Raw genomic sequence first — 18,920 nt, forward strand, 5'->3', positions numbered from 1 at the left:
TAAAAAGAATGCACTGCACCACCCCCAACCTGAGGGCAGGTGAGGGGGCCTGATTAAATTATTCCATTTTCCCAACTGCTGGGGTTCCACCCACCTCTTAACCAGTGTTTCACAACAACCTGTGCAGGGGAGGTGGCTTAGGATTCAGTGTGGCCTGGGTCCTCCTGGGGTTAGGGAGGGAAGCTCTTTCCCTTTCAGTGAGTGAAGGGTACTAAAGAGGACCCAGCCTGAAAGAACCAAAGTCCTGGCTTGAGATTCCAGGATCTATTCTAGACCTGAAAGGAGTTGCGGGTTAGGGGATTAAGGACAGTAAATGCAGTTAGAGGCCTGACACCTTGGAGAAATCAAATAGGAAAACTGAGTCTAGTGTCATAAAGGGCTCTATGTGGATATTCAGACCCCATTCAAACACTACTTTCCCTGAGAAGCCCTCCAAACATCTCCAGTTTTCTCCCCTATTTCTCTATCCAGGCCTCTGTAGATTAAAAAATCAAACAAAAAAATTTTTGCTACTTTTCCTGCTTAAAAAAAAAAATGCTTATCTATACATTTTAACTCTAGAGCAATGTTTTTCAAACTTTAAAGGGCATCAGAACTATTTGTAGGGCTGACTGCTGGGCCCCACCCCAGAGTTTCTGATTCTGTAGGTCTGGGGTAGAATCTAAGAATGTGCATTTCTTTCTTTCTTTTTTTTTTTTTTTTGTCTTTTTCGTGACCAGCACTCAGCCAGAGTGCACTGGCCATTCCTATATAGGATCCGAACCCGCGGCGGGGAGCGTTGCTGCACTCCCAGCGCTGCACTCTCCCGAGTGCGCCACGGGCTCGGCCCTAAGAATGTGCATTTCTAACCAGTTCCCTAATGCTGCCGCTGCTGATCACGGGACTACACTTTGAGAACCACTACTCTGCAGAAATATATAGTAGTACGATAACTAGTACTAACTATTTGGCCTATCTCTCTTCTGCACAGAGCTCAGGACACACGGTACCCCAATATTGACCTGCTCAAGCTCCGAAGATGTTTGAGAGCTTACTTATTGAAGAGCACCTCCTTCTTGTGATCTTCCTCAGCTGCTGGGAGGGTTTCCTAGAAGCTGGAGTCTCCCATCCCCCCACCCCATTCTGCTTCTCTTGGGGTGTATCTGGTCTATGAACTCCCACTCTCCTTCTCTAAAAGCTCCATGCTGCTGTCACCAATACAGTGGAATACAGGAGGAGAAAATGGGTTTAAAAAGTCTGTGTGAGAAGAATGGACAGTAGTACGTTCCTGGAAGTCTCCAGAGGCTGCTGAGTTCCAGTAAAGATTTTGCCTTCAACTTGCTATGTGCCCTTAGTGGAGTCACTAGCTCTTCTGAGCCTTTATTTTCTTATCTGCAGAATGGTAGAGCAACATTCCCAGGCTACTATCCTGCTCACCCCCCCACCCCGAACTGAAGGGAGGGATCTTGACAATGGTTTGGAAAGAATAAGCCTTAACACACCCGGAGAGGCTTTCTTACATAAAGGAGACTTTGAAAATGACTTACCCACAGGGGCCAGCCCGTGGCTCACTTGGGAGAGTGTGGTGCTGATAACACCAAGGCCATGGGTTTGGATCCCTATGTAGAGATGGCCGGTTAGCTCACTTGGGAGAGTGTGGTGCTGACAACACCAAGTCAAGGGTTAAGATCTCCTTACCAGTCATCTTTTTTTTTTTTTTTTTAAATGACTTACCCACACCTCTAAACTCCCAGTCCACCCTTCCCACTTTGTTTGAAACAGATGTTTCTATTTGCTTATTGCCTGCATCAAGACAGCAGGATTGGATATTCTATATGATCTATAGCCTATTAAAAAGAAACGATTCCTTGAGTTGATTCTCTTTGAGTCTTCATTCATTCATTCATTACTTACAGAACTCCTACTACGTACCAAGCACCAGGCTGGGGCAGGTCACGAAGCATTAAACTGTGAAATACAAGTAAAATTGTCAAAATGCTTTCTTCTTTATTGAAACCTGGAATCTGTCATGTCCTTTCTTTATATTACTGTCAAACATACCAAGTGCCACAGGGCTACAAAGACAAAGGCATATTCCTATCCTTAGATCAGTGAATGAGGCTAATTAGGCTCAGATTTTTGGAGCTAGTCTGGGCCTCAATATAGAGATTTCCCAATATTTTATTCCAAAAATCTTTGATTATTATTTTTCCTGTAGGCTCCAAATTTTGGAAGATTTTTGCCTAAATACGATGACTTATTAAACGATAACTGCTGTAGCTTTGGGGGGTGTGGAGTAAATAAGGATAAATGTTTGATTTTTCTCTTGCTTTTTGAAATACTGAAAGCTGTTCACAACCTGCTCCTTCCCTTCCTCCCTATCCCCCCTTCCCCCAGTGTAATTTGAGGCCCTATGAAAGTTTCGGGATTCCTGGTTATGAAAAATCCTTTTCAGGTCAGTGGAGTTGGCTGTTCAGCCCATCTATTTGGGAGCAGGGAGGAGTTATTATTTTAACCTACATATTCCGGAAGAGTTCTGGATCATTTCCCAGTATGGAGATTTTTGACACATTCATTCTGTAGGTAACATTCAGCCTTAAATTATTCACTAATTATTACTTGTTCTGTCTTTTGTTCTTCCAAGAAGCGATGTAAATATCTTAAAGACAGAAGCCCCTTTCTCTCAGACTCCTAATACTCTATACTGTATTTGGAAGTGTCTGGGTTGATTTATAAACTTAAGAAGGAAGGGTGGAATGGGAAAGAATAATTTGGAGGATAACCCTCAACTTATTGCCTCTCTCCCCACCTCCAGTTCAGGATATGCCGTTTCTTTTCTTTCTTTTCTTTTTTTGGCGGCTGGCCAGTACAGGAATCCAAACCCATGATCTTGGTGTTATAAAGCTGCGCTCTAACCAACTGAGCCAACTGACCAACTCCAGTTCACGATATGTTGTAAGTTTACTTTGTTAAGCTGCCTAAGATGATGGTAGAGAAGGGTGTTACGTAAAAGATGTTAAGTATAGGTTGGGGGCTGAGATACTACCCGGGGAAAAGTCTGGAATACTAAATAGGCAGGACCCAGAGGGTGGAGAATGAACAGCTAGAGCTGGTAGTCCAGGCTTAGGGCAATCACATCATATATCAGGTCTGCACTCAGGGAGGACACAGAGAAGTGGAGCAGAGTCACAGACCCTGTCCAGCTCTGAATTCCATCAATAGTCCCAAGGAACAGATGCTTATCTGTCTAGAACCCAGGAAGATTTCTTTGATCTGCCCTATCTTGTCTGCAAGTATCCATTTTCAGATAAACCTAAATGAACCACGAGAGGAGACGCTATGTGGCCTTTCCTTTTTCCTCCCTAGTTCCTTCCTTGTTCTTTCATGAAGAGGCAGGAGAAATAACCTTAAGAAAAAGTTAGATGCTTCCTACATAGTTTTAGGACAAAACTGCCAGCTAAGGAGAGAATCTAAGAATTTAAACATACACTTACCTGGAAAACACCAAACACAGAGCAGTATTTTCAGAATCTATCTCACTAACATAACACTCTGTCAGACTCGTTTTTGGTTTGGGAAATATCTCATCACTAATGGGCTACTGACCATTATAGCTGGAACCCTGGATGTCACCTAGTCAGGAAGGTTTCCAAACCATGGCTTAGAGTGTGGTGGTTGAGAATGTAGGCCCTGGAATCAGACAGCTTGAGTTCCAACTCTTGCTCTGCCATTGACTAGGTATGTGATCTTGAGCAAGTGACTCAATCTCTTTAAGCCTCAGCTTTATAATCTGGAAAATGGGGTAAATAACTCACTCCCTACCTCACCAGGTCCTGAGGTGTGGATGAGATGAAATACATAAAGTTATACTTTTAGAATACATAAGCAGATTTCAAAAAGTCCATGGCAAAATGGAATTAAAAGATAAAAATAAAAAATATGAACTTTATTTCTCAACATAAGCTCCATCAAGTTCAAGATACTTTTGCAAGTGATACCAGCCATTTAGTCCATTCCTAAAGAACTGAAGGTCCTGGGAAGTTAACTATGTTAATGTAGTCTTTTTTACATTATTAACTGAAGAAAAATGGATGCCCTTTTAAGATTTTTTAAGATTAGGAAACAAAGAAGTCAGAAGGAGCCAAATCAGGACTGTAGGGTGAATGCCTAATGACTTCCCATAGAAACTCTCACAAAATTGCCCTTGTTTCATGACAGAATGAGCAGGAACATTGTCATGGTGAGGAAGGTCTCTCTGGTAAAGCTTTCTTGTGCGTTTTTCTGCTAAAGTTTTGCCTAACTTTTTCAAAACACTCTTATAACAAGTGGATGTTATTATTCTTTGGCCCTCTAGAAAATCAAGCAAAATGCCTTGAGCATCCCTTAAAACCATTGCCATGAACTTTGCTCTTTACCGGTCTGCTTGCTTTGACTGGACCACTTCCACATCTTGGGAGCCATGGCTTTGATTGCGCTTTGTCTTCACGATCAAACTGGTAAAGCCATGTTTCATCTCCTGTTACAATTCTTTGAAGAAATGCTTCAAGATCTTGATTCCACTTGATTAAAATTTCCATTGAAAGCTCTGCTCTTGTCTACAGATGATCTGGTTCTAACAGTTTGGGCATCCATTAAGGGGATAGTTTGCTCAACTGAAATTTTTCGGTCAAAGTTGTGTAAGCTGAGTGAATTGAGATGTCTTTGGTGATGGCTATTGTTTCTGCTCTTAATCATCAGTCCTCTTTAATTAGGGCATGAACAAGATTAATTTTTTCCTTGCAAATGAGGTGGATGGTCTGCCACTGCGGGCTCCATCTTCAACACCATCTCTTCCCTACTTAAAATGAGTTATCCATTTGTAAACTTGATTTTTTAGGGGCACTGTCTCCATAAATTTTTTGTAAAGCATCAATGATTTAAGCATTTTTCCACCAAAGCTTCACCATGAGTTTGATGTTTACTCTTGCTTCAATTTTAGCAGAATTCATGTTGCTCTTATAGGGGTTCTTTTCAAAAAAGTAGATCCCGTTTAGACATGTTATAACAAGTTAGCATGAGTCTATTTTGGTGCAAAAAATTTTTGCAATCTATGCATAGTTTTTTCCTAATAATCATCTCCCATGGGCTGTTGGAAGACTCCTCATATCAGTTGATTAAGAAAACACACACACATATATCAATTCCAGAATTCTGTAGTGAGTCCTTGGCTTCCTAGGAGTCCCCATAAGGCTTACTCAATATCTTCAGAATGATAAAGAGTGAAAATGAGTTCTGGAAGGGGAAATGACTTATCCAAGATACTGGCGCAGCCTGTTTAAGACCTAGGTTTCTGAATTTCTAAGTGGGCCTTTTGCAGTGTGCCTCCCTGAACATCCTCCCAGAGTAGAGCTATGAAAGTCCTTCTAAAGCCTGGGTGTCCAGGGAGTCAGAAGGTTTGGAGCTGGGCAGTGGTAATGGGCTGCAAGGAGATCAGGATTTAGAGTTAGGCTGCCAAGGGGTGGCTTTGGATAGGACAGAGACTCTAAGGTAGCCAAAACTACTGTAAATTGAAGTTACTGACTCACCTATAAAATGAAGTTATTGACTCATCTGAAAAGTGAGAGTGAAAAACAGGATTGTGGAATAATAAAGCCTTGCATTTCTGCTCACCTTTCTTCCAAGCACCTCCAAACATTTTATAACATTGTTTGTACAGATATCAAAGCCTCAATGTTGTCTTCTACGTATTTTTTGCCCCCCTTCCTAACACAATTAAATGAGGGTTTTGTTTTCCAGCACTTACATTTCCCTCTCCGGGCTATTTTGGGAAACAATTAATGAGTTTTGTAAAATTATTCCAGAGCCTGGGATCACAGTTAACTAGGGAAGGACTGAAAGGAGGCTGAGGAAAGGGGCCAGGTGAGTAATTAACAGCTGGCTGAAATACCTGTTTCTAAATATGTTTGAATCCCAAAATACATAATGGCTGAGTTATATGGTGATTCAGTGAATTCTTTGTGAAGGTCTCTAGTAAAATAGTTTGTGTGGGTGTGATTTCCAACTACGTCTTTCAGTGAAATTAAAAGATGCACCAGATGATCTCCACTATCCCTTCCAGTTTGTAAACATTCTGAGGCTCTCAGCTTTCTAGTAAGGATAGAAGCCACGCAGAATTCTGACACACAGCTGAAGGACTTTGATCTCCAGGTTATTGTGCAATTCTTGTAGTTACTTGGCTGAGTCCCCATCACATGTCAAATCCTAGGAGTGGTGTTGGTGTAGCTCCAGAGGAGAAGTTGGCAGTGGGCACAAGGGTCTCTGTTTAAAGGAGCAAACCATTTTCCTGGCAAAGACAGGCTGAAGTGGGGAAAAGTAACATAGCTTTATTTCAAATTATCTTTATTTTAGGAGATCTATGTTTGAGTTGTAGAATTACAGAGTTGATCTTAGGTAGTTGCTCTCTATGGTATCACTTTCTGTCCTTAAAAAATTTTTTTTTTAATTATACAGATAAAACATGAATACATCCTCTTTGTAAAAAGTTCAAATAGTACAGTGGTCTATAGAATCAAAAGCAAAAGTTCCCTTTACCCTTCCTCATTTATACTCCCCTCCCCAGGGATAAACATTGGTGTCAGTTGGGAAGAGGAATGTATATTTCCAAATCTTTTAACACATTTAATTATATGTAAATACTGATATAGTTATTTTCTTCCACACAAACAGTAACATACTGATAATGCTTTCTTTTTTTTCTATTCTGCACCTTTTTTATTTAGCAATGAATCTTGGGACCATTCCATATCAGTGTTTATGAATTTGCCTTATTTTAAAAAATTTTTCTTGCTTTTTTTTTTATTTACCTCATTAAAGAAAAAAATCATTGTATTCTATTATACGACAGTACCTCACATTTATTTAACCAGTTCCCTATCGTTTCCAATCTTTTGGGTCCCCATAAACAATGCTTCAGTGAATATCTGTATATACTCATCTCCAGACACACTTGCAATGTCCATCTGTGGAATAAATTCCTAGACATGAAATTACTGGGTCAGAGGGTTTGTACATTTTCAGTTTTGATAAACTCAGCCACAATGCTGCTATCCATAGAAGTTTTATGAATTTTTACCAGCAACAGGGTATGGAAGGGCCTCATTCCTCATCCTTGATGTGTTTAAGGGGCCCTTTACTACTAACACTGCAAAGTTTTAAGGCCATTTCTTTGGTTCCTACAGTTTCAACATTTATTTCCTCACATGCCTACCATGTGCCAGGCACTGTGCTAGGTGCTGGGAATTCAGCTATAAACAAGACAGAAGGGATCCTTGTCCTTGCCGTACATGGGGTCCCTGGCTCTCATAGTTGCTTGAAAACACAAAGCACTCAGTAAATGTTTCCTGAAAGACTTGGCCACCAACCAAGAAAAGGCAGGTGTCAGAAAGTATTTTTAAGATATTACACTAAGTGAAATAAGCCAATCACAAAAAAGACAAATACAGGGGCTTGCCAGTTAGCCCAATTGGTTAGATCGCGTGTTATAACATCAAGGTCAAGAGTTTGGATCTGGCCAGCCACCGAAATAAATAAATAAAAGACAAATAAGACAAATACTGCATGATTCCACTTATAGGAGGTATCTAAAGTAGATGGATTCTCCATACCAGGCAGCTGCCAAAAATAAATAAAAGAATAAATAAATAAAGTAGATAGATCAATTGAACAATTTATCTCTCAGATATTTTGTGTCTGTGTATGTGTGTGTTTGGCAGCTGGCCATAACAGAGATGGAACCCTGAACCTTGGTGTTATCAACACCATGCTCTAACCAACTGAGCGAACCGGCCAGCTGCTCAGATTTATTCAATTGAAGAATTTGTCCCTGGATATTTGTACTAAAACATCCTAATACCAGAAGTCAAGACATCATATTAGTTAATAGGAAAGTGTTACAATATATGCAGTAAAAGGGAATTGAAAGCATTATTTTCAGATCCTTGGTGCCACATAAATTTGGCTAAATATGAGTCCAACATATCGCGACAAACTCCTCTCATAGTCTTGAACTTTGCTTCACATTCGTTCCAAGAGGATTCTGTTTTGGGTACGCATGACAAGAGGTGACACAAAATGGGAGCTGGGATCATTATGGTGGCCAAAAGAGGACTCAGTGAATTCCAAGTAACGACCTGGACCACCAAGCTGTATCGTATGCAGTTCCAAGTAATGCTTGCGCAGTTCGCGACAGAAATTGTAGGTATTGACCATAGTATGGGCCCAATTTCCAGTAACGGCAGTAGCCACTTTCTCTGTGACTTCCGTAGACTATACGGATAAAAGATGAAGCCACATGCTCACAGCAATCTTGGATCTTGTGAAAAGCTTTCCAAGAGAGACCCATGGACTGGCCGGTTAGCTCAGTCGGTTAGAGCATGGTGCTAATAACACCAAGGTCTAGGGTTGGATCCCTGGACTGGCCAGCGGCCAAAAAGAGACCCATGACGATTAGCAATTGCGGTGAAAACATTTCCACAAATAGCTGTCTTTGTATTGGCGTGGTACCATCCACACTAAGGGCTGATTACATGAGGAACGTTCAGGAGCCACGGATAACAAATTACGCTGCTTCAAGAAGTCAATGGGAAATAAGTTTGAAGTGCTGACAATAATATGTTGCAGTGTATCTTGAAACAAACATATCTTTTGGAAGAATGAAATGAAGATTTTCTAAAAAATAAAACCACTAAAAAAAAAAATCTTAATTTGACATGTAGGGGTTGATAACAAATGAGGAATTTGATCCACAGGACCAAATTGTTCCGAGAGAGAGAGAGAGAGAGAGAGAGAGAGAGAGAGAGAGAGAGAGAGAGAGAGAGAGAGAGAGAGAGAGAGAGAGAGAGAGAGAGAGAGAGAGAGAGAGAGAAGAGCTAACCAGTCAACACTTCCCTCCCAGTCCTCCCACTGTCGTTTGGGAACAGGTGACCCTAAAAAATTTTGCAAAACACTATAGATAAAAAATCACTGCAAAAGATATCTCTATGCTTTTTCTCCCAAGAGCAAAGGGCATAGCTATCTTTTCTCATACCGCTTCTAGGGCTTAAGCCAGAAGAGAACTTGAGTTTCATACCTCTCTGTAAGGCTTCCCTTCGCCAACAGGTGTAACTATAAGAGAAAGTTCCCTTGAAGAAAGCGAAGCAAACTAGGACCAGGAGGGAGGCTGGGAGACTACATTGTCCAGCATGCACTGCTTCTCCTTGGGCGCAACAAGTGACGGCAAAATACGCCTTACTTTTGCGACAGGAACGGGGTGGGTAGCAACTACATATCCCAGGATGCAGAGCGCCCAAAGTCTCGTCACAGGCTGGCTTGCTTTTTGGTAACGCGTTCCCCGCCAAAGGGACACGAAGGGAGGGGAATGTTCCGGTTGGGAATCCCCGCAGACTTCGGACCGTGACTTTTCGAAAGAGGAAGTAAAGTGGAAGAACACTGTTTCACTCTAACTCAAAGTAGTTCCCGCGCTGGGTGGCGAAGAGTTATGGGCCCCTTCCCTCGTTGTTTCTCTGAGGCAAAGCCAGGTCCCCCTTGGAAGAAGACCTCGAGGGCAGGTGGGGAGTCCGTGGAGCCCCAAATCGAAGTTATCAGCGTGTCCCCATGGCCCACGCCTCGAGCGCAGGCGCAAGGGCTCGAACTCCAGTCCCTAGGGGCTGGTGAACGGCAATTGGTCAAAGCCCGCGAAGTAGGAACCTGGATTGGTAGTTGCTAGCAGGAGCCTGGTTTCTTCCTCGACTTCTGCAAGTGATAGTGTGTGATTGGTTTAAATCCGCGGGCACCTGCCAGTGATTGGGCGGGAGCCACGGGCGGGTTGCGGTCATTGGCTGGTGCTGGGGCCATCCCTCCTCAGGCGGGCAGCGAATGATGAAATGGGAACGGGGAGGGGAAAGGCCGCGACGTGAGCGCGCGACCTCCGGCGCCATTTTGTAGAGAAACAAGCGGAGTTAACCGAAGAGGGGGCTGAGGAGAGCCGGAGTCGGGGACCCAGGAGTTTCCTGTGTCCAGCGCCACCGGAGCCGCCTGAGGTGAAGTGGGCTGGGGTCAAGGGCTGCGGTAGGCTGTTGATGCCAGCTTTGGAGCGCGAGTGCCAGTGGGAGAAGGACCGGGGTTGGACCTGGAGCCATTGGAAGCGTTTCCTGGAGCTCCGGGCAGTGAGGAGCAGCCGGGACGGGGAAGTGGGGCGAGGCGGGAGAGGGCGGACGGTCTCTCCACGGCTCGCGGAGGCTTCGCGCTCCGAAGAGAAGAGGCCGGCGCGAAGGCTGCAGGAAGCGGAGGGCAGAGCGCCGGGTGAGACCCGGGGTGGCTCTCGGCCCGGTCCTGGAGGCTCAAGAGGGCGGCGGTGGCGGCAGTTCGGGCCACCGGGCCTCTCTTCGCGCGGGCTGCACTCTACCCGGACTCCACGAACTCCTCAACTGCTGATTTCACTTCGGGCTCCCGAATGGGTGCAGTGGGTATCGGTCCCCGAGGCCTAGCCGCTCGGGCGGGGAAACCGTGTTTAGAGTTGTTGCAGGCTCCCAGCTCTTTTCCGTGTGCAGGAGCTGCTACTCTTCCCTCCTCCTCCCCCAGCACGTTGTCACGTCCCCCACCCCCCGTGCTTCGGGTGTCTGCCGGTGGGAGGGGCGGGCGGGAGCGAGCACTTCCTTGTACTTCTTGCCACAGGTTTTGTTCCACTTGCGCGCCTGGGCGCTCACACTTTCTCCGAAGTCTGCCCCCACCCCTCGGTCAAGTGTCTGTACCGTAGAGGAGGTTCTGCTCACCCCGGAGAAGTGTCCCCCTAGTGAGCTGAGCACTTGTAGGCCTCAAGGCTGGTGAGAGGTTTGCTGCAGGTCTTGTAGAGGTTTCTTAAGGCCAAACGAATAATGTCCGTTTTCATTACCACCTCTGCAGAATTTACCCAACCGGCCTCACAGATATTACCCCCACGAGGAGTGAGCTTTGTAGTTTAAGTAAATGCTTGATATATGGAGCTTTGAAAGTGTTGTATTTAGAATAAACTTTAAGAAGTGAACTTTTCCTATGAAGTCACTCAATCAGAGGTAGCATTTCTTAGGACTCTAGTAGAAAGTCTATTTTATTCCTGAAAATTGAGTAACAATATTTAATCTCCCTACCTGTTTCTCTATCGCCTGTAATTATGTGGGTATTTTTTTTAAGTCCTTAACTTAGCGAATATAATTGTACTTTTTCCGAAGAATTTCTGAACATTTCTGTCTTGACAGTCCCTTTGATAGGAATAGGGATATATGGATGAAAAAAATGGGGGAGGTCAAGTAAAATATTAGGAAGACTGTAAAACAGATTAAGAACAAATTTGCTTTTGGAGAGGTATTTGGGTTTAATACTTTAGTGATCTGTGGTCCAGATTGTCATCCCTACCCTTTACCCTTTCGAAGACTGGCAGCACGGTGTTTTAACTATTAATAAGATACATGGTAGCAGTTTAAATAATCATGTTTCAGGACATTGCGAATTGTTACCTGGTCTAAGGAGAAAATGGGTTGATGATACATAAAGTTTTAGGCAGATAGCTGTGCTTTGATTGAAATGATAGCATCTTGATAAAACTTGTTGGGAGAGTTGGTCCAAGTGTGGATCCCAAGTCTTCTGGTGGAAACTAGACATGTCTAGAATCAAGGCACAAAGACTTGACCATTAATAGCTGAAAGTATTTCCTTTTTTTACCCAAAATTGTAATCTTAGAAGTTTTAAGGCGGGGTTTTGTGATGTTATTGTGAAACAGAACTGAAATGCTCTTCTAGTCTCTGAATTTCTACTGGGGGGTTAAATCCTGGTCTCTTTAACGTAGATCTTGTCAAGCTAAGTACTGTGACATTCTCCTTACTTTGGGTTAAGTCATTTAAGAAAGCTATGTGAAGGCAGAAAAGGAAATGCCTGCAGTCTTTTCGAAACAAGCTTTAAAGCCTAATCATAAATTGCATGTTACTTTTTCAACGTATGTTTTTGGTTAGATTCAAATCTAGTTATGAAAAGCTTTTTAGGGGCTGGCTGGTTAGAGTGTGGTGCTGAAAACACCAAGGGCCGTGGTTCTACTATCCCTGTACTGGCCAGCTGCCAAAAAAAAGAAAAAAAAAAAAAAAAAAAACCCAAGAAGAGCTTTAAAAAATATTTTTTTTAGTTGGCACATAATAATTGTACACATTTATGGGGATATAGTATGATATTGTGATTCATGCATACGATGTGTAATGATCAAATCAGGGTAATTGTGAGAAGCTTTCTTTTTAACCAACTTAAATTTATGAACTTATTTCATTCTAGGAAGTAACAAATCTTTGTACTCACTGCCAAGAAAGGGAATTGTCCACAACAATTCTCCAACAATTCAATGTTCTTATATTTTAAGACTAATTTTTTGTAAAATGTTTGTTATGCTTCTTGAGTTAACAGAAATAGTCTGTCATTTTGAAATGCTGTATTTTATGAACTGGAACTTTCAAGTCATACAAAAATATTAGCTGAAGCACTTTTTAAACGACCCTCTGACCAAACTAAACTTCCTGCCGGGAAGTTTCAAAATGGCATCCTACTGAGTCTTATTTTAAGGCTTTATATGTAGGAAAATCCATCAATACCTTTTCTGTTTGCTCACAGTTTTTAAGAAGCACTTTTCAAAGCTAAAATGAGCTCAAGACCTTCTGCACCATGTGTATACAGGAGTTTTTTCTAATGTACTTTTCACTTATAACTTTGCAAGAATGTAGCAAAGAAATAAAACATTGTTCATTGAAAAGCATTGTTGGAGAAAGAAGTAATTAGAGGTGTAGACTTAATCTGAAACTCTGAGATTTGAAAGAAATGCAGCCTTTAGGAGTGTAGAATGTACGCTCATATATTTGAGATGCATTTATGTCTTTATTCCAGAAAGCTCAGTATAAACCTCCAGAATAAATGTCTTGGTTAATTTTGTTACAGTTATTAGAAGGAAATGTCTAAAATGTTAAACTGCTTGCAGAACAAATTTTTTTGGTGATTCTGAGAATATAGGAATAAACAAGAATAAACTCAGTTTTTTCCACCTAGACTCTCACATCACGCTTCTGACACCAGATGTGTGAGGATTTTTCCTCACACATCAAGCAAGCAATCTTTTTTCTTTTTTTAAAAATTTCGCAGTGGACATAAGCTGGGTGTCCTGATACTATTTACCTGGAGATAGCATCAGTCTCACAAGACTGCCCCCCAGTTCCATTGTCAGTCACAAGCCCCAGGTTGTTTTACCTATGCTTCTGACCAACTGGCTATAAATTGGGGTTTCCACAACCCCTACCTTGGGTTTGATTAATTTGTTAGAGTAGCTCACAGAACTCAGGGAAACACGTTTACTCGTTTGTTGTAAAAGATATTACAAAGGAAACTGATGAAGAGATGCATTGGGTGAGGTATGGAGAAGGGGCGCAGAGTTTCCATGCCCTCTTCAGGTGGGCCACCCTCCAGGAACCTCCACCTCTTCAGCTACCTGGAAGCTCTCTGGGTTTGTATGGAAGCTTTATTAAATTGGCATGATTGATTAAATCATTGGCTATTGGTGATCAGCTTAACCTTCATCTCCTCTCCCCCGTCTTGAGGTTGGGGCATGGGGCTGGAAGTCCCAACCTTCTAATCCTGCTTTGTCCTTTCTTGTAACCAGCCCTCATCCAGAAGCTACCTAGGGGCTGCCAGCCGTCAGTCAGCTCGTTAGCATGTAAAAAGACACTGCTTCTGGAGATACCAAGGGTTTTAAGAATTGTATGCCTGGAAATGGGGACAAAGACGTGTATTTCACAATATCACAGCAATGTTGGACTACAAATATGAAATATAAAGTGGAGAAAGCCTATTCTGAAAGACATCGTTTTAGTGTTTTTAAGCTTTAAATTAAGAGCTCAGAATTTTGTCTTTCAGATAATTAGTTTGAAAGTTTGTTGCATTAGATTTATAGCTTCTAGTTATGTTTTACCTTTTTAAAAATTAATATTTTTTGGAGGAGTTTTTAGATTCAGTAAAGTTGAGCAGAAGGTACAGAGATTTCCCATATACCTCCACCCTCACACATGCATAGCCTCCCCCATTGTCAACATCCCCCACCACAGTAGTACATTTGTTATAATTGATGAATCTATGGTGACACATCATTATCACCCAAAGTCCATAGTGTAGGCCTCACTTTTGGTGTTATATATTTTATGGATTTGGATGACTTATAGTGCCTAGTTTTGTTGTCATAAAATAGTTATCTTTTTGTCTAGTTTCAGGCTCTTTGTCTATTTTTGCAGTAGCTTTCTAACTAACCTCCAGTATCTTTTACTCATCATTTGGTTATTGAGTTTCTTTATTACATAAATACGTGAATACATTCTAATTGTAAAAGATTCTAGGAGTGCAGTTAATTCTTTATTGCCAAAATCATTGCTTTGAAAATACCCTTCCTCTGTTCAAAAGTCCTTCAGATACTTTGATTTGGAGTTATAAGCATTGATCCCTCCCTGCTTGTGGTAGTACATTACTATCTTGTGTGCTTTAGTCAAGACTGTTGTTACTCACTGGTTCTCAAATACGTTGTTGACCCTTTTATCTGGAATGTCATTCATCTGTGTGTACCAAAACTATACATTATTCCAGTCCAAACTCAAATGTACTGTCTATAAATCTTTTCCCTAATTTTCCAAAGCAAAAATTGATTTCTTGCCATTCCTCTTGGCCAGTTTCACTTATCTGCTCCATATACTGTCCTGAAAGTTTTCTGTCTCATTTTGTAGTGAGTGAGGAGTTTCCTCTTCCCCCAAGCATGTATACAGTTGCCCTGAAATGTAATTGAATAATGAATGCTTTATTTGTTACAGTTGGGTAGATTGATAGACCATGACATTCTTGGTAACCAGTACATCTTGTTTTTTATTCTTTGAGGGCATTCACTGTTTCTTGATGCTGTAGACATAGAATTCTGTTGACATTTTATTTATTTATTTTTCTCCTTTTTTCTTTGTTGACATTTTAGACAGTTAAACTTCGAAAGTTAGTCATACAGAATTACGATATCACCCCGTTAGGAAATTGAAGCCACAAAAGTGGGGTGATTTCCTTAGTTTAAGGTTAGACCAGGTTTTCCTACTCTGGCCTAATGTTTATTCTGTTTTTTCTTTTCTTTTTTTTTCCTTTTTGTGGCGGGGGATCTGAACCTTTGATTTTGGTGTTATAACACCATGCTCTAACCAGCTGAGCTAATCGGCCAGCCTAATTCTGTCTTCCCATACAGCTTGAATGAGTAAGTAATGTTATTAGAGTTCAGTGCAAGAAAAAGAAAGATCTGCGAATTTGATCATTTATCAGAAAAGTGAAAATAATCTACCAATTGCTTTTTGAAAGACAAATTTTGTCGTCATGCAACTAAAATCTCCAGAGGTTCATTTTGTATTTCAGGATTTTACTTTCATTAGTTATTAGATTTTAGAACATCTTGACTATTTCTATTAATTTTACAGAATTAAACGGTTTATATGTTGGCAATTCCTTGAATTACTTAAGGGGATTTTTCTTTATCCCTAGCTTTTATATTTGGATAGGGTTCTCTTAGTTGTGACCAAAGCAAATATAGTTTTTTCCCCCCAGCAATTTTTTGGAGGATACAACACAAGATTTGAGGTTTCCGTCTCTTCAGTATGAAAATGTAAAATCCTAGTGTGACAGAATTGGTCTTTGTTACAATTAGTGTGTAGTCATTAGTTAACCTCAGTTAATAATAAACTTGCAGTTCTGAACTAGACCTCCTGAAGGTGGAGGGACTCAAGTTTTTAAAAGTTCTTCAGACAGCGCCACAGTCTCCCAAGTGAGCCATGGGGCAGGCCCCATATATCATTTCTTACCATCTGGTGGATTTAAGTTGTGTTTGGCTTTGTGTTCACTTTGTGGAAAGCCAGTTTTGAGGTGTTTACATCTAGAGCCCATCCTACTGAGGGACACAAAAGCCATTTCTCAACAAGGACACTGTTGACATTTGGGCAGGACAGTTCTTTTTGTTGGTGGTATTGTCTTTCTTGCAATATGTTTGATTGCGTCCTTAATCCTCACCAAATGTCAGTAGCTTTCTCAACTCATACCTTGCAAAATGCTTTTGGAGATAATATTGCCCTCCAGTTCGTTCCTGTAAATACCCTCCTAAGGTTCACATTTCTTGTCAGGGTTATTTCATTTATCTTTAGGGTTATTGTTGTTAGTGTAAGTCACAAGTCACTTAAAATTATTTTAACTTAACAGTAGTGCATGTGACAGAAGACTACATAGGGAAAAGGAATGCCATCTTTCACTGATTCTAAACCAAATTTTCCACATTTTAACACCTGTGAGATTGGGATGCAATGTGTCATAAAAAAAGTGCTGTCAAATAAACTTTTAGTGATACATAAAATAATGATGTTATTACAGTTATTTTTCTTTTTTGGGGGGGTTGTGTCTGGCTGGTACAGGGATTGAACCCTGGACCTTGGTGTTGGCACCATGCTCTAACCAACTGAGCCAGCTGGCCAGCCCTGTTATTACAATAGAAGACAAACCAACCTGAAATGAGATTATGGAAAATTAACATCTCTGATGGATGATGAAGGTGAAAAAAATTTCCCAAAATTTGACAACATTTTGTTTCCCTTTTATTTACTTTGTTTATTTGTGTTTTTTTTGTTGTTTGTTTTTCACGTCAGACGGGTAATGTGCTGACATTGTAACAAGGTTTACAGGGAGGCACATATCACACAACAGCGTGAAAACCCAATCATCACACTCATGAACCAAAAAAGGATCTTGTTTCCGTTTTAAAAAGCCTAGTCAAGGGCCGACCCCGTGGCACACTCGGGAGAGTGCGGCGCTGGGAGCGCAGCAGTGCTCCCGCCATGGGTTCGGATCCTATATAAGGATGGCCGGTGCACTCACTGGCTGAGCGCGGTACGGCCGGTCACAAAAAGACAAAAAATAAATAAATAAATAAATAAAAAATAAAAAGCCTAGTCAAATTGTAATTTAGGGACCTATAAATTGAATGTATGTATTAGACCTACAAAGGTTTTGGAAAATGTTCAGTGCCCTCAGCTGGTTGTTTGGTTGGAAGTGGTGGTGAGGAAGAGATATGGAAAAACTTGAGGTATATCTCTGGGAGCTGATGAAAAGGATAATATACATGAAATAATAGTTAATAGTGTGATAAAATTTTCATAGTGCATCATGCATACTGAAGGGATGGGGGTAGATCAGCAGATCAGCCTTTAGATCATGTGAAGTGGTTTGGGAAGCTTTGGTAGGGCTGGGGCTTGAGCCAGGCCCTGACTTTATTCTTGATGCTTTTATCAGCTTTGTGAAGGAGACTTGGCCTGCCTCCCAGTGACTACCAACTTCTCTTGAAGGTCATCAGTGATCTACCAATTGCTAATCCTGATGATTTATAATAATATATTTTTCCTTTTTTTTACACTGCCAACTATATCTTCTAAAAATCTCTCCCCCGTGGTTTTCATAGTATATAGATGTATTAGTTATTGTTTGCTGCATAACAAATTTTACCCCTCATTTAGCTGTTTAAACTTTCTTGTATTATATTACTTCACAGGTACTGCTTGGCTAGGTGCTTCTGACTCATCTCTCAAAAAGCTGCAGTTAAGGTATCCACAGGCTGTAGTGGTTCATAAGCTCTGAGGCTGGGAGATCTCACATGGCAGTTGGCAGGCTTCAAAGCCTTGCTGGCCATTGGTTGGGAGACATGAATTCCTTGCCATGTGTACTCTTTCCGTAGGATATTTACAACGTGGTAGCTTGCTGCCCTCAGTGCACAAGCTCAGAGAGAGGTGAACAAGACAGTCAGTCATTTTGTAACTTAATCTTGGAAGTTACTTTCTTTTCTCTTTAGAAGCCATAAGGTGTAGCCCACACTTAAGGGGAGAGGATCACATAATGTTTTAAGTACTAGGCAGGGATCATTGGGGGCCATTTTAGAGGCTGCTTACCACAATGGATATTTCCCAAAGATTTGTCCTTGGATTTCTCTTAAGGATGCTCTCCCTTCCTAGAATTTATTTTAATTTAATTTGATTTAGTTTTTTTAAATTTAATGTTTAGATAGAAAGTTATTTTCTCAACGTAGAAACGAAGGAAGACATCACAAATTAAATTGGAAGTCAATTGATAAGGAACAAATTTAACAATCAGAAATTTGGTGAAGAGGCCGGCCCGTGGCTCACTCGGTAGAGTGCGGTGCTGATAACACCAAGGCCACGGGTTCGGATCCTATATAGGGATGGCCGGTTTGCTCACTGGCTGAGCGTGGTGCTGACAACACCAAGCCAAGGGTTGAGATCCCCTTACCAGTCATCTTTTAAAAAAAAAGAAATTTGGTGAAGGACATGAGCAGATAAGTCACACACCCCAAAGAAACACACGTGGCTAATAAATACATTCTAAGTGTTGTTGCAGGAGCAGGGCGGACTTGAGGCTCACGGCTCCTGTCTCAGGACTCTGGGCTGCTGTCTCTAGCTTGCCTGGTTGTGGTGGGTGGAGGAACAGCTTGAGGCCGACAGCCTTCATCTCAGGACCCCGGGCAGCTGGCTCTGTTGTTTACCTGGTTGTAGTGGGCAGGGGCAGGGCCTTCCTAGATTTTATTTATTACCACTATGCAGATGACTTTTTCCTTGATTTCTGATATTTTGCACTCTTAAGTTTCTTCCTGCCTACCTTGCCACTCATTTTCCATTGTGGGTTCCTGTTTCTACCCACCCTTAAATGTTAAGCTTCCTCAGGACTCTTTCCAGCCCCTCTCATTCTCATTCTGTAGTTTTCCCAAGCTCTCTCATCTCTATATTGATGACTCCCAGATCTACATTTGCAGCCACACTTGCTATGCTTCAGGCACAGACCTGGCCCGTAAAACCAACTAC

General features: G+C 41.6%; 1 protein-coding gene and 2 non-coding genes across 10 annotated transcripts in view; 2 read left to right on the forward strand and 1 right to left on the reverse strand.

Annotated features, from left to right (window-relative positions):
* The first annotated feature begins 8,364 nt into the window (after positions 1-8,364).
* TRNAI-AAU (transfer RNA isoleucine (anticodon AAU)) lies at positions 8,365-8,438 on the forward strand. The gene has a single exon. It is a non-coding gene; the product is annotated as a tRNA-Ile (tRNA).
* A 1,479-nt stretch (positions 8,439-9,917) lies between these two features.
* CNOT1 (CCR4-NOT transcription complex subunit 1) overlaps positions 9,918-18,920 on the forward strand; it is a 99,759-nt gene continuing 90,756 nt past the window's right edge. For 6 of the 8 annotated variants that reach the window (XM_063112206.1, XM_063112208.1, XM_063112212.1 and 3 more), the window contains exon 1: positions 9,919-10,034. The gene's annotated coding sequence lies outside the window, so the exon portion shown is untranslated. Of the gene's footprint in view, positions 10,035-18,920 lie in introns of all 8 variants that reach the window. The other 2 variants (XM_063112214.1, XM_063112210.1) reach the window with 2 other exon arrangements.
* LOC134389875 (small nucleolar RNA U13) lies at positions 16,695-16,799 on the reverse strand. The gene has a single exon (XR_010024829.1). It is a non-coding gene; the product is annotated as a small nucleolar RNA U13 (small nucleolar RNA).

The sequence above is a fragment of the Cynocephalus volans genome, chromosome 10, assembly GCF_027409185.1.
Source record: "Cynocephalus volans isolate mCynVol1 chromosome 10, mCynVol1.pri, whole genome shotgun sequence".
In the NCBI taxonomy this organism is placed as follows: domain Eukaryota; kingdom Metazoa; phylum Chordata; class Mammalia; order Dermoptera; family Cynocephalidae; genus Cynocephalus; species Cynocephalus volans.